Source organism: Alligator sinensis, unplaced genomic scaffold, assembly GCF_000455745.1.
Source record: "Alligator sinensis unplaced genomic scaffold, ASM45574v1 scaffold800_1, whole genome shotgun sequence".
Taxonomy (NCBI): Eukaryota; Metazoa; Chordata; order Crocodylia; family Alligatoridae; genus Alligator; species Alligator sinensis.
The window spans coordinates 75,603-89,199 of NW_005842655.1; the positions used below are offsets into that span (position 1 = coordinate 75,603).

General features: G+C 52.2%; 1 protein-coding gene across 5 annotated transcripts in view; it reads right to left on the bottom strand.

Annotated features, from left to right (window-relative positions):
• Positions 1 to 13,597, bottom strand: part of COL8A2 (collagen type VIII alpha 2 chain) — a 178,081-nt gene that overhangs the window by 50,722 nt on the left and 113,762 nt on the right. Inside the window, exon 1 of one of the 5 annotated variants that reach the window (XM_025215610.1) lies at positions 113 to 201. The exons of the other annotated variants lie outside the window; for them this stretch is intronic. The gene's annotated coding sequence lies outside the window, so the exon portion shown is untranslated. Of the gene's footprint in view, positions 1 to 112; positions 202 to 13,597 lie in introns of those variants that run through there. 5 annotated transcript variants of the gene reach the window in all.

Sequence of the window (13,597 nt, forward strand, 5' to 3'; positions counted from 1 at the left end):
GATAGGAGGAGCGCCCTGCCGGCAGCAGAGCCCCCTGACTGCCAGTTTATCCTGGGGGGGATGCAATGCCCAGCTCACCCCCCACCAGGGGCAGGGGTCACCCGCCACTCACCCGAGCGCCGCTGCGGTCCCTGCCGCCAGAGCTGCCGCCTGCCCGCCTGGGCTTCCCCACTCTCCTCCGCCGCACGCTGAATACTTCGATTGTCCTTTGCCAAGCAGTGACGTCGGCCCCCTCACATGTTTCCTCTACGAGCTCCAGCCCAGCCCAGGGGTTCAGCCGGGGGCTGGGGGCTGCAGGCTTCCCCCTCACCAGCTTTACTCTTCAGGCAGCCCTGCCCTAGCCCCACCAACACGCGGGTGCCTTCACCTGGGCATCAGCACCAGTCTGTCTGCAGCCAGCCGCAGGTCTCCTGAGGAAGCTGTCTTCCCCCCCTCACCTTGGAAGTCTGTGCCTAGTCCCCACAGCCTGGCTGGCCAACCCCTGCAGCTTGGCTTGGAGAAAGTTGCAGAAGGGTTTGCTGCTGGGGGGCAGACAGAAACCTCCTCCCCGCCTCCCACCCTCCAAAGCTCCCTCCTGTCTGCAATTTGGGGCATGAATGTGAGAATAAGAGGGCCAGGGGACAGCCCGCTCCTTACACAAGTCACCCCCCCTGAAGCCATCACAAATTGAGGATTCTCAAGCCTGCGCTCAATAATCCCCACTGCAAACAACAGGTCTGGCCATGCCCTGGCTGGGTTTGAACATCCTCCCCGGGAGCTGTCTAGATGGGGACCAGGCCGGTGGGAAGCTTCACGCTGCCCCTCGCCCCCTGCAGCCGACAAGAGAGCCCCAGCAGGATGCGGCAGCTCAGCCGAGCTCCCCATCCTCTCTGCGCAGCACAAGCGCTTGGCACGTCGCGGCTGGGCGAGCACTTTGTATGGCAGAGCCGCTGGATCTCGACTGTGCTGGCATTTCCTACTGGAGGGAGGGAGGGATAAATAAATAATAAAACCCAGTCTATAAAGTTCCCATTAGACACCAAAGCAGAAACAGCTGCTGGAGGCAGCAGTGGCTGTTCCAGCTGAGTTCAGCAGCCTGGGAGGAAGCGCAAGCCGGGTCTGCGTGTCCCCGTTTGGCCATGGGGATCAGCAGGCCTGGGAGCGGAGCAAGGCGGGCTGCATCCTGCAGGGCTGAGGGTGGGATTCCTTAACCTGCATCAGCCACAGTGGAGTAGAAACACTTCCCACTCATTGTGCGCAGACGCTGCAGAAGGATCAAAGGACACATGTCCCTGTGCATAAATGCCCCTGAATCCCAGCCCTTCCAGTCCAGGGCAGCAGCTGCCAATAGAGACCTCATGCCTGCTCGCAGGACTCTCGGTGGGCTGTCTTTGGTGCAAAGCAGCCCACTGACCGCTGCAGAGAATCCCCCTCTAGTCATAAGACATTTGCATCAGGGGATTACGGGACAGGGCTGCCAGCAATGGCAGGCGACTGGACTTGATTACTGAGGAGGGGCCTCCAGGCCTGCGTTTAATGTTAAGTGCTCCAGACCCTGGCGCAGATGTGGGCTGAAGCTTGCCCAGGAAAGCTAATGAGCACATTACTATGAGGACAGGCAGGGGACAGCAAGGTGCCATCGGGCACTGAGCCCTGGGCCAAGACCAAGCAGACTGCTTCTTCAGCGAGCAGGCTCCAGGCTCCGAACGCCCCCTGCCCTCAAGCGTACCCTTACGGACGAGAGCTCGAGCAGCCGTGGAGCATTTTTATAGAGGGGCCTTATTCTGTCTAGAGCGGGGGGAAGCTTACCCTGCAAGAGAAGCTGGCAGGAGGCTTCGCAAAGCACATGGATCATATAGGAATCCCTCCAACTTTCCAAAGGACCTCGTTACATTCATGATAGGGTCCCCGACTGCCGATGGCTCACTCTTTACAAAGTGAAGCCTCCTACCCTGGAGCAGCAGTCTGCAAAGTGTGCGCTGTGGCACACTGGTGGTCTGCAGCTAGCGTGAGGCTCACTTTGGCTCCTGGTGCCTTTGCAGTGTTTTCAATTAACAGCGTGACGTGAGGGGTGCGCGGTGATCCCGGAGGCAATTCGAAGGTTGCAGCGATCTGGTGGTCCAAAAAGTCTGGGAATCACTGGGTTGGAGAGTTGGGGTTTTACCAGGGGCAGGTAGAAGCGGCCAGAATGGGATGCACGTGTGTGTGCACGGAGGGAGAATGTAACCCCGAAGGCTATTTAGCTGTGAATCTGTTAATAGGCCAGTAATAAGTCAATAGGGTCTTGCAGGTGGCGGAGGGAAGCTGTCGCTGGGAAATGCTGTGGCAGGGCCGAGTGCCCTATTCAGCCAGGAAGTCCAAAAGCCAAGTATCCTAATGGATCCCTCCCTGCCCCCCGCTCCTCGGCCCCCAGTCCACTGCCAGCTGCCCCCACCCCGGTAACATTTTGCCGGCTTGCTGGGCCTGAACAGATACACATCTTTGTTTTCTATGGTTTCCATGCAGATGAATGAGTGGCCAGCACGGTGCACACATAATAGTGACTGTGGGTCAACAGCTTTTCAGGGTAACAACTCCATGAATGAACAATCAGTGCGTTATGCACTATTATCCCAAACAGCGTGTGCTGCATTTTAAAGCGAGAACCGCTGGAGCTGCCATATCCCTTCCTTTTTTAGACCGGCAGATTCAGAATCAGTCAAGCCGGGGGGTGTGGGGCTGGGCTGGGGGAGCTGGGCACTACGTGGACAGAATATTGCCCTTGCTACTGGTATGATAAAGCTCTTAGTCTTAAGGGTGCTCCTCTCCCCAGGGAAGCTCTGATGGGATTGTATAAACTTTCAAAGGAAGAGGCTGCGAACATGAGGCTGAGGATTAAGAGCCAGTCTGGAGCAGATAAGCGCTTCCTTTGTAAGCTGGGATGGGTAACTTGTGTTGGGGCTTTCCTCCCAAACGTTCACTGCTGCCTTTGGTATCCGGGTGACAGCAGCGTTTGTCAGGTCTCATCCCAGCAGGACCCACATTTAAGAAGCAAAGACAGGAAACATGATGGGCATCTCCAAACAGCCGGGCAGGAGGAGACCAGGGTGGGGGCTGTTTCTGAAGTCCTTCACCCTGTGCACGGGGCTTTCCCAAACTGGCCTTTGCCCAATCCTGCCGTTTAGGGTAGTCTGTAGGGAACTGACAGCAGTGCTGCTCTGTGCTGTGCAGCAGAGGTGGTGTTTCACCCCAGAGGTGGCTGCCTTCTTGCGTCAGCACAGATGAGTCCTTCCAGTGCTGAAGGGGGAGACTTAATGTTTGTCACCCTGGGCTGGCAAGCGGGTGCATCAGGCAGGCAAGTCAGTCTTCCCAGGGCCTTTCGTCCCCTGCCTGGCCCTGTCAGAGGGTTTCCATGGTCTGGTTCCCAGAGGCTCTTGGTCAGGCCTGTGATCTAGACTGGGTGATCTGGAGTTGACTGACGCCATTTCTACTTTCACCCTGTTCCTCCCCCCGCAGAATCTGGGGGCTTCTGTCAGTAATCCACAGCGCTGCTCCAATGTGGAGTGGTACCGAATCTAGCACCCGTCCTTCCCCACCTGGCTAGTCCTTCCTGACCTCCAAACCGGGGTCCTGCTTCTTTGAACCCAGTAGCTCCCTTGGTGTTGCCTCTGAATTACAGGGGTAAAATCAGCCCCCAGTAGGAGCTTTGTATCTATTGAGAACCATCACTGCGTGGGTATGCTTGTGAGAGGGTCGATGTTGGTTCCTCCTTGAGTTTTCTAGAGCTTCATTCACAGACACCTGTGTTTGCACTTGATTAAGGCTGTGGACTTGCAGGTACTAATTAAAGAGAGCTCATTTGCTTTATAATCCTAGCTCTGTATGGTAGACCCTGTATACCCCAGTCCAGTGATTCTCTGCCAGGGTGCTGTGACACCCTGGGATGCCTTGAGATCCTTTCTAGGGTACCCTGTGATGCTACACAATATTAGTATAGCTACTGTGTGAACATGAGTCACAAAATAAACTCAGTGCTTTCAAGTAGGAATCCACAGTGTTAAATACATTCTGACCCGCTGTGGTCTTGTTGAGCTCTTTGCAGCAGAAAAACTGATCTTATTATTTTTCCATAGTTAAAAAATGAGTGAAAACTAAGAGCTGGCATTTTCTGAGCGCTGCCTTGAATCGAATGAGGTTGAGACCCACTGCCCCTGCCAACAGGCTCCACTGTGCACTGTGCAAATTCTAACAGAGAAACAGTCCCTGCTCCAAAGACCGTACAGTCATAAAGGACAAGACCAACAAAGGAGGGGAAAGGAGCCTCGTACGGACTATTAAGCCTCAGTCCAAGGCCCTATCCAGGTCACAGTGCTTCTCTTTAATCTTTGAACACCCTTAATTCAGGTAGGTCCATCTCAACTTGGTCCACCTGAGGACACTAGGCTGGCCTGGCAGGCTCCCTTTGCACACCCAGCACCCTGGCTGATGGGGTGTAACAGCTCAGCAGGGCTCACGGCATATTCCTCTTCCACATCCTAGGGAAGCATGCATGTTATAGGGACCCTCCCTCCCTCCAGCAAACCCCGAGGCAGGCCACACAGCTGGAGAAATTGGAACAGTGAAGCAATGCTATGGCTAAGTCATTGCTTAATTGCCTATGGCTAAGTCATTGCTTAATTGCAGATTGACACTACAGCTATTCAAGGGAGAGGTGACCGAAACAGTTCCCCAAGGGATCCAATTCTGCCCTGAACTTCCCTCCAGTTCAGTGAAATCAAGGGCGTGCTCAGCCCTGGGCAGAAGAGCCACGTAGAAGGTGCCAGTGCTACCAAGTGCTACAGCTCCTAGCAAGGTTTCTCCTTTCAGTCTCTGCAGCAAGACGCAGACCCACTGAAACGAGAAGCCTTCCCTGCTTTGTCTGCAGCAATGTGGTTAAGCCTGTCTATTAGCCATTGGCACCATTTTCACCTACCCTGGTTTGCAAGACTGCACGCGACCATTTATTAAACCCAGAGCAAAAGAGAAAGAGTCAAAACTAATCCATCTGTTTTGGCTCAGACTGTGGTTTCACTGCATTCTGGATGCTAAATCAAGTCAACCTGTGTTAGGGAGAAGGCCGGCGCTAGTCGGATAGACAGTTTGTAATCGAAGGTGGCCAGACGCAGGCTTAGCTCCTAAGTGTTTTAGCCTAATTAATTCTGAAAAATAATTTCCCAGGTAGCACCCACATTCTTCCCTTCCTGATAAGAGCCGTGGAGGCTGATGAGAGAATTACAAGCTGTTCTCCTGTGTGTTAGTGATGGATGGAAGGTATTACAGCCATGCCAGACATGGAAAAGGATGAGAGAGAGACTTAAAGGTGACCTACAAATGAAAAACACACGGGCTTCCCTCCCCACCCTGGCTTTTGTTGGATAAGGAAGGCCTGATGGAGCCTAGCGTTGCAGCTAATAAGCAGTAGGCACACTGGGGGACTCGTCCACATGACCGTTTCCCACGTGTCCCTGGGAGGCTGCAGGGGGAAACGGTCCTGCAGAGCTCCTTGCTCTTCCCACCTTTGCTTGTCTTGCCTCTGGACTGTAAGCTTTCTGGGGCAGGGACTGCCTGCCTGTGTGCAAACAGCACCCAGCATGGTGGGGCCAGGATCTTGGCTGCTATCCTCAAGGCACTACTTTAATACAAACAATCCCCAAACATCTGGAACAGAAATGGGTTTTATGTGCTGCTGATGGATAAAGTGTGCAAAGCACGTCTAAGGAAAGACCCTCTCATGCTTGAAATCTCTTGCCTTATGACACGATAATCAATCATAATTAGCCGTCACGTCACATTTTCATTTCTGAAAGCACTTTGCAAACATTCACTAGTTAATAAAACGGAGTATTACAGGCCGCTGGGTCCGATAAAAGTTATTGCATGATGTCATCTGTCCACTTTTCCTGCAGGGCCAATATGTCTAGAGATATTTTCCTGCACGGCCTTAAGAAATGCCTGAAGAAGTCGTTTTTTAAGTCCAGCAAAGCAAAGACACTTCGAAGGCTTTCTCCACCTCCCACTGGGCACCTCTATATCAACCCCAGTCTCAGCCCCATCTGCTTTCCTTTAAAACGCTGCTGAATGGAAGGATTCACTCTGCCTCTTGCCAGGACTGTAAACTCAAGTTGGGCCATGAAGAGAGGGATGAGGTGAGCTGCTGGGCTTGCCAAACGCTGGCGCTGCTCCAGGGACAGGAGGCAGGAGCTTATCCCCCTGGGAACTGGATTGTGCTTCACATCATGCTTGATAGGTGAGGAAATATCTTATTGCCTGTGCTGCTCCCTCCCACTGTGATACAGCGTTTGCATCGCAGCCTCCCTCTCCAGAGAGCCTTTATGAGAAAAAAACTGCATTTATAACCCAGATCCTGAGCTGGTGTGAATGCTCCCAGCTCCACAGGCTTCAGTGGGGCTGTGCCCATTTTCTCCCCTGCAGGAGCTAGTCCCAGAGGCCAAGTTCTGCTGTTTGCATTGAAGCAAAACCCACTGTGCTGCTCTATTAAGCAGCACTGAGTGTGACCTTGTTGCTACATGGCTGCAGTACAATGAAGAGACCCTTGGCACCTCTTCAGACCAGGCTGCATTATTAAATGTGTGAGTGTCAGCTCCCTCGATACTCAATAAGCAGACACGTTAAAAACTCCTGGCTTGGCATGAAAGCACTGAAGAACCCTCCCCACCCCCCCACCTCACACTTTCAAATGAGAAATAAGGCAAGAAACGTCCCCTTGTTCTCCAAGGAGGGACAAGGCACGGAGGGCTTGGAGTCAGTTCTGCTATAGAGGCTCTCTTTTAATAGCCTGTATCTTTGCTCATTCAACCAGAACGCTCATGGCATGCGGGGCTCGGACAGAAATGCTGTAATCTCTGCACCTTCTCCCTTTTCGCTTCGAAGTTGTGTGTCAAAACCCACTGGCCTGGCCCTTCTTTGGCAGTTGTGTGAGTTCCCTGCAAACAACACAATCGCAAGCGCTTCCCTCTCTCCCAGCACAACCCTGGACTTGTTCTATCGGCTGCAGTTGATTTATGAGCCCTGTTATTTAAATATTAATCACGGGGTTGGCAGGCAGGCCTGGCTCCCACTCACTTCAATGCTAATTATTTTTTAAGTCAATATATTTGATCCGTGGGGGCCTCTGCGATTGTGGTTTAAGGTCAGTAAAACAGAGAACTTGTTTAAACAACCCAGTAAAAATTCAATCAATTGGGGCGGGGAGATAAATGCCTTTGCTTAAGGAGGGTACAATTAGTTGGCAGCAGCCTCTCTAGCCAAACAGTGGTGGAGATGGAGTGACAGGCTCCTAGGCCAAGGAACTGAAGCAGTTTATACCAGTAGACCCAGGCAGAGCCAGGTTCCTTGCAACAGGACACGGCCACTATTCAGCAGCAACCGCTGGGGGCCAAAATGAGTCCCTCCATGACTCTGGTCTGGGATAAGGAGGGAAAGGTAAGATTTTTGTGGCTCACATCACCTTCCCCCCATCCGTGAAGGGAGGCCGGCATTGGGAAGATACTTAGCTAAGGAATCAGGACCAGGTGTGAAAAAGAATGGAAAGCCAAGGTAAGCCCTTGTCAAGGGCAGCGCTGGGGTCATGCATCGGGGTGTCTCTCAGCAGGGGAGACCTGCTGATGGGGCAGGGAATGGACATTTTTGCCTGATGAGAATCCGGCTATTCACAGGGTTCAAAGAAACCTGGCCCCGCCATGGCAAGCAGTGCCCCAAAATAGCCTTGTTCTTGGTTATTAAAACTCCCAAACTACCCAGCTACCCTCTAACCTATCCAAGGCAGCCTGCAAGACTGGCAAAGTATGTGCTCTGCCCAGCACAGCCCAAAGCAAAGTCAAAACTGTTTCCCACTGCTTCAGAAAACAGTATCCCTCATTGCATGGTGCAGTGATAGTCGCAGGGGTTTGGATTTGCAAAGAGCCCAAGAGGTTTAAGAACACAAGTCTGCATTAACTACCAGTGTGGCTTGGGTTCCTAACTCACCTTGGCAGCGTTAAAAACCCTGCCCATGAGTGATAAAATATCAGTTCTCAACATCAGTGGGCAAGATGGTAAAAGTAATATTGTAAGACTCATTAGCAGCAACAGCAGCCGGGCAGTTCCCTGGGCAGAACTGGGCCTAGGGGAGTTAGGGATGGGGGGAGGTGGGGACGGACAGATTCAGCTATCCACTGAAGTCCATGTTCAACAGCCCCTTTCCAGGCACTTGGACTCTGTGTGGGTTTAAAAGTTAGGCAAGTACTTTTCTAGAAGGGAGTCAGCCTCCTCAACACTGTGCAGGATGTTGAAGGTCAGCCAGAGGAGACAGCAGCGGCGCTTGCAATTGAGAGAAGAAACGGGCAGAACTTCAAAGCCGAGTGATGCAGCCCATCACCACGCAATGCGCGGCCGTCGGGACCAGAGGTGTTGGAAGACATGGAAGTGCGCCTGTTTGGAGCTTGTCATCACCTCCGTGGAGCGCTCCTTACCATAGGATCATAGGAAAGCAGGGCTGGAAAGGACCTCGTGAGATCAGCTAGTCCAACCCTCTGCTCAAGACAGCATTGTCCCCAACTACAGCATCCCAGTCACGTGTCTGTCCAACCTGCAGGTGCAAAAGGCTCCTAGCCCTTCCGTATGTTTTGTCTGAAGCATCCAGAGTTCCTCTCTGCCCTGGCAGTTGTTACCGTCAGCTGCCATGCTCCAGAAAAACCTTCAAACATGCCACTTTGGTCAGGCTGTGCAAACTTCCCCGGTTCCACAGATGCCGCCTGGCTCAGCCAAACTTGCCTCTGTGCATCTGTCAGCCGAAGGCCTTCTCTGCTGTTGTAGGGACAGTGTGATGGCAGGGCCCTTGTTTCTCACCTGTGGCATGTTCCAGGGTGTTTGGTGTTTTGATATCATTATGTGCTCCACGACCATGGCCATGGTGCATAAGAGGAGCCAGGGTGGATGGTTTCTGAGATTCTTTGGGTAAGTGAATCAGGAGACAGGACTCAATGTCCTGGGGGGGAAGGAAGTCAGAGCTCAAAACCCCTGCTACAGTTCAGGTGGAGATGGGACCTTGTGGCTAGGGCAACACCCAGCTCCTTCACATCGCTTAACTTTGGGCAAGTTCGAGGCTGGATCTGATTGGTCCCATCTCTCCTACTAAATGCCTCTGCATTTCGGTTTTACACTGAAGCCGCCTCTGAGAACAAACCCTGAATCAGCTATTTCAAGTCAAACATCACTGGGTGCTTGAGCGGGTCTGTGCAGACGTGGTGCCTGAAGCCAAATCTGCACTTAAATCAATGGTTTCCTACCTAATCTGTGCAGTGATGCCACTGTTTTCATAGATTCATAGATGTTAGGGTCGGAAGGGACCTCAATAGATCATCGAGTCCGACCCCCTGCATAGGCAGGAAAGAGGGCTGGGTCTAGATGACCCCAGCTAGATGCCTATCTAACCTCCTCTTGAAGACCCTAAGACTCTTGAAGTTTAGACTGAAGACTTGAAGACTCTTGAAGTTTAGTGTGCATGACATCACAAGAAGGAACGGTGATGTCACAAGGGGTGTGTAATGAATCAAACTGGTAGAGTCCCAAATCAAAACCTTCCCTTGTCTCCTACCCCACGGCAGCCCCCTCCAGCTTTGGGGCGCATTTGGTATTGGAGCTTTGCAGCTCAGCTGCAGGCTCATCCCAGCCTGGCCCTGCAGAAGCTGGATGGAAAGGGGACAGGAGAGAGAGCTGCGTGCAGGTTTCTCCAGGGGGGCACCCATTCCAACGGCTGCCTGAGCGTGGCAATGTGGTGCTTCCAAAGGAGTTGTTTCATGGGCTGGGGATTGATACCTTATAAAGCAATGAGGCTAAAAAGGAGTCCTGACCAATGTGGGTGGGCTGGGAACCCGCATGGGCTTGGAAGCTCCTCGTCCAATCAAACCACTTCATCATCCTGGTAATTTTTTTTTTAACAAGAAGCAGTGAGATAGTCCAAGCCTAACACAGGCCTGGACTCACTCCAGAAGGAGGCAAATGGGTTGTGTTGCATTGCACAGGCTAAAAAGGAGAGGAAGAAGAGAAAAAAGACTACTGAAGGAGACAGAGAGCACGGTGCAGTCTCTCGGGGCTGAGGGCAGGGGCCAGGGACATCGATCATTAGCTGCAGCCTAAGAGCGAGTTGATACATGAGGAGGCTTGTGGCACTGGCCAGGTCTGAAATTCATGACCTTGTGAGCCACGCACGAGCTGGCGGATGCACCACCCAGGATCCAAGCCTTGCTCCTTTTCTATCAGAAGGAACAAAACAACATTTTCCTTGAGGAAAGGGAAACAGCCCCCCATGTAAGCACCCCACTGCTGCCACTGCAAGCAATCCAGCTCTCGGGTGCTCCGGGCACTGGTCCCCAGGCTCACACACCTATGGCAAGCCCCTGCTATGAGTGGTGCAAGTCGACCAGCCCTGGAAGGGGCTAAGGGCACGTTATCTATGTTTGCAGGCCGCTACTTGAGTTTTCTATTAAAATGAGCCCAGATATGAATTTTCTCTCTCCCTCTGACCCTGCCCCCTGCAGCGTCTAAGTTATGAACCCTGCACTTAGTGAGGCAAGGCAGAGCAAAAGCAAAGCCAGTTACCAGACTGCAGTAGAGGTGAGAGGTCTGAAATAACGGGCAGGACCGACACACAAAAAATGGGTTCAGAGCAACAGGTAATGGCCCCGCGGCGCGGATGCAAGGAAATGGCTCCAACAGCCTGTTCTGGGAAAAGGGCTCGCGCCAAAGTTTTCTGGTTAAGTAACGGGCCTTATATAACCCCAGCTGTATGCAACAGGTTGGCTTCCCCACGGTGCCTTACATACCAGGGGAGGCTTTGCAAGGCAGCGCAGCTTGCAAACCCACAGGTCACGAGAGCCCGATGCCTGCAGAGACTTTGCCAGCCCTGCACCCTCCTCCAGCTGCTCTGGCCAGAGATTGCAAGCTCAATGCTCTTACCCCACCAGCAATAATTATAAATGATGCTCCTTGATCAGCCCTGACAGATTAATGACCCCTCTCCTGTGGTCCACATTGCTCCTGCTCACAGCTGAGACAAGGCCTTAAGCTGACAAGGCTCATGCTTTAAGACAGGGAGATCCCAGGTTTGATCTGTGACACTCAAGACAAAAGTCAGGAGGGAGGGTTGGGGGATTGCCATTTTTTCAGTCTTCCTCGAACTGTTAGCCTAAGAAAGGAAACCCAGGAATGGCTTCTCCCACATTCAGGTATTACGATGGCGAGGAACAGGGCGTATACATTCTCGGGTGAGTTTGTTAATCAGAAAAAGAAGGATATCAATCAGGACATCCAGAGTTCTCCTGCATGCGTGCATGTATCTGGAAAGTCTTCTCCCGCACCAAGCTCCCACCTTATCCCCCCGACGCAGACAAGCTGGACAGGAAACTCCGTTGTGTGACTTGGTGTTTCTTTTTGCTCCTGGCCCCAGCTGCTCCTACCCTAGGGGTGCCGGCTGTCTCTGTCCTCCGCTCCTCATGCAAGAAAGCACATAATGCTATTTCGAACTGCTGCCTAAGCTCCCTGCCTCCAGTGTAAATGCCGACACCTCCTCCCGCAGGGAGCCCCACAGTGGTAGGAAGCAAACACGTAGTTATTCCTGCCATGCAAACCAGAGCACGGGTTACATGGCAATTACCGGCTACATTCTACAGTATGTGGCTTACCATTATGACTTCCGCTGGTATTCCTAGTAACAACCGTATGCACGCTGGATTGGCTTGGCTTGGTACAGCTAGGACAGGACTGATTGCGCTGCAGTTCAGCATGAACAGCAAAAGCATGACCCAAGTCCTTGGCAGGCCTGCTTACTGCCCCTGGGCCCAAAACCGAATCCTGGATTCAAAACCTGCAGGTCTGAAATATGAGCGAGTTTGGTTCTGGATCCAAATTTCACAGCATAGTCCTGCTCTGTAGGAATGTGCAACTACAGTTCTGGTACAAATGAAGTGATGGTGTAGCTGTGATGGTCCAGGAAATATGCAAGAGGCCAGGATTTTTGTGGGTGATATCTTTGGTTGAACATCTGCGTGGCTGGGAGAGATTTAGACAAGCTTTGGGGCACAAAGCACCCTAAGGAAGGGCATTTTATGCCTGAAAGCTTGTCTAAATCTCTCCCAATATCTCCAAAAGCAGATATCACCCACAAAACCCCTTGATTCTAGCACAAGCCACTTCACAAGCAGCCCTTGTGTAATTCCTTTGTATGCTAGGAGCACTGGGAGGAATTCCTTTCCAATACAGCCTTGGCATAGCCTCTACCTCTGCATTAGCTGATCAGATATCTGATTGCACGGATGATTCACGTAGCCAAGATCCACATTCTAGCAATGGCACCCAGGGCTCTTTGCATTTTGGCCTACAGATGGGCAGTTGGAAACACGGGGCCAAACATACATCTAAAAATCAAGCCTCCAGGCTCAATTTTCAAGTACTCAGCACCCACCATTGCCATCAGGCTTTTAACAGAGCTCAGCTTCCAACACAGCACTCAAAATAAGGGCCAGATTTGCAAATTCAAATCCCCTCAACCCCCAGCAGCTCGCATGTTTCTGGACTGTGCTCAGCACCCAGTATGCCAACTCCTTGGAAAAACCTGGCTCGCAGAGCCTCACTGTCCTTTCACGGATGCCAGTCTTGCAGGACTGTAACTCTGCTAATACGGTTTTTACACAGCAAAGCTTTCAAAGCCAATTTGAATGTAAAACTGAAGAACAAGAAACCACCCACAGACTGGGTTGTGTTAAGTGTGGTCTAAGCAGGGACTGCAGGGTCTTATCCCATTACCTGCTTGGGGCACTTTTGTCCCTATGGGTGTAGTACTTGTTTGCCCGTCTCAGCACTGCCCCTCTTTCCCCTCTCCCCTCCCTCCCTGTCCTGTCTTTTGTATTCAGATCACTCTATTTGGCAGCCTACTCTGTGCATGTCCTTTCAGAGCATCTGATCAAGTGACCTTTGGCTCACGAAAGCGTATGCGTTGCTGGTTCAGTTAGTCTATCAGGTGCATTTCTACCCTGCCTTCTACTGCACTTGGTGGGTTTAATCTCAACTGATACAGGCACAAGAGAGACCATAACCAAGCCCATGAGTTCAGTCACCGGTGCCCAGAATTGCCTGCAGGTGCAAATTTGCAGCTGTTCCTGAGACCCCCACCTGCCAAGACAGGGAAATTCAGGTTCTCCAACCATAGCAGCAGATGATGGGAGGCAGAACTGGCCGCTGAACTCCCCTGCCCCTCACTGCTCATGACTGTCCCTAACTGCAGGAGGCAAGATGCAGAGCCTGGGTCTCTGCAGATCAGACAAGCAGCGCCCAGCATGGGAGATGAGCAAGTGGGTGACCCAATCCACATGTCATGGCTGAAATATAAAATACTGGGCCCCAATGATGAGTGGCATGGACAACAGCTAAACAGCAGACAGTATCAGAAGGCTGTGCTTACTGTGCTGAGAATCGAGGGCACCAGTCACCCAAGGTAGCAGGAAGCCTCAAGGGATTGTCTGGTTAGACCTCAAAACCTCGGAGACGGAGAAATTCTCCCTGGAGCAGGTTCCACATTCCAGCCGGCAGAGGGCAACGGCATACC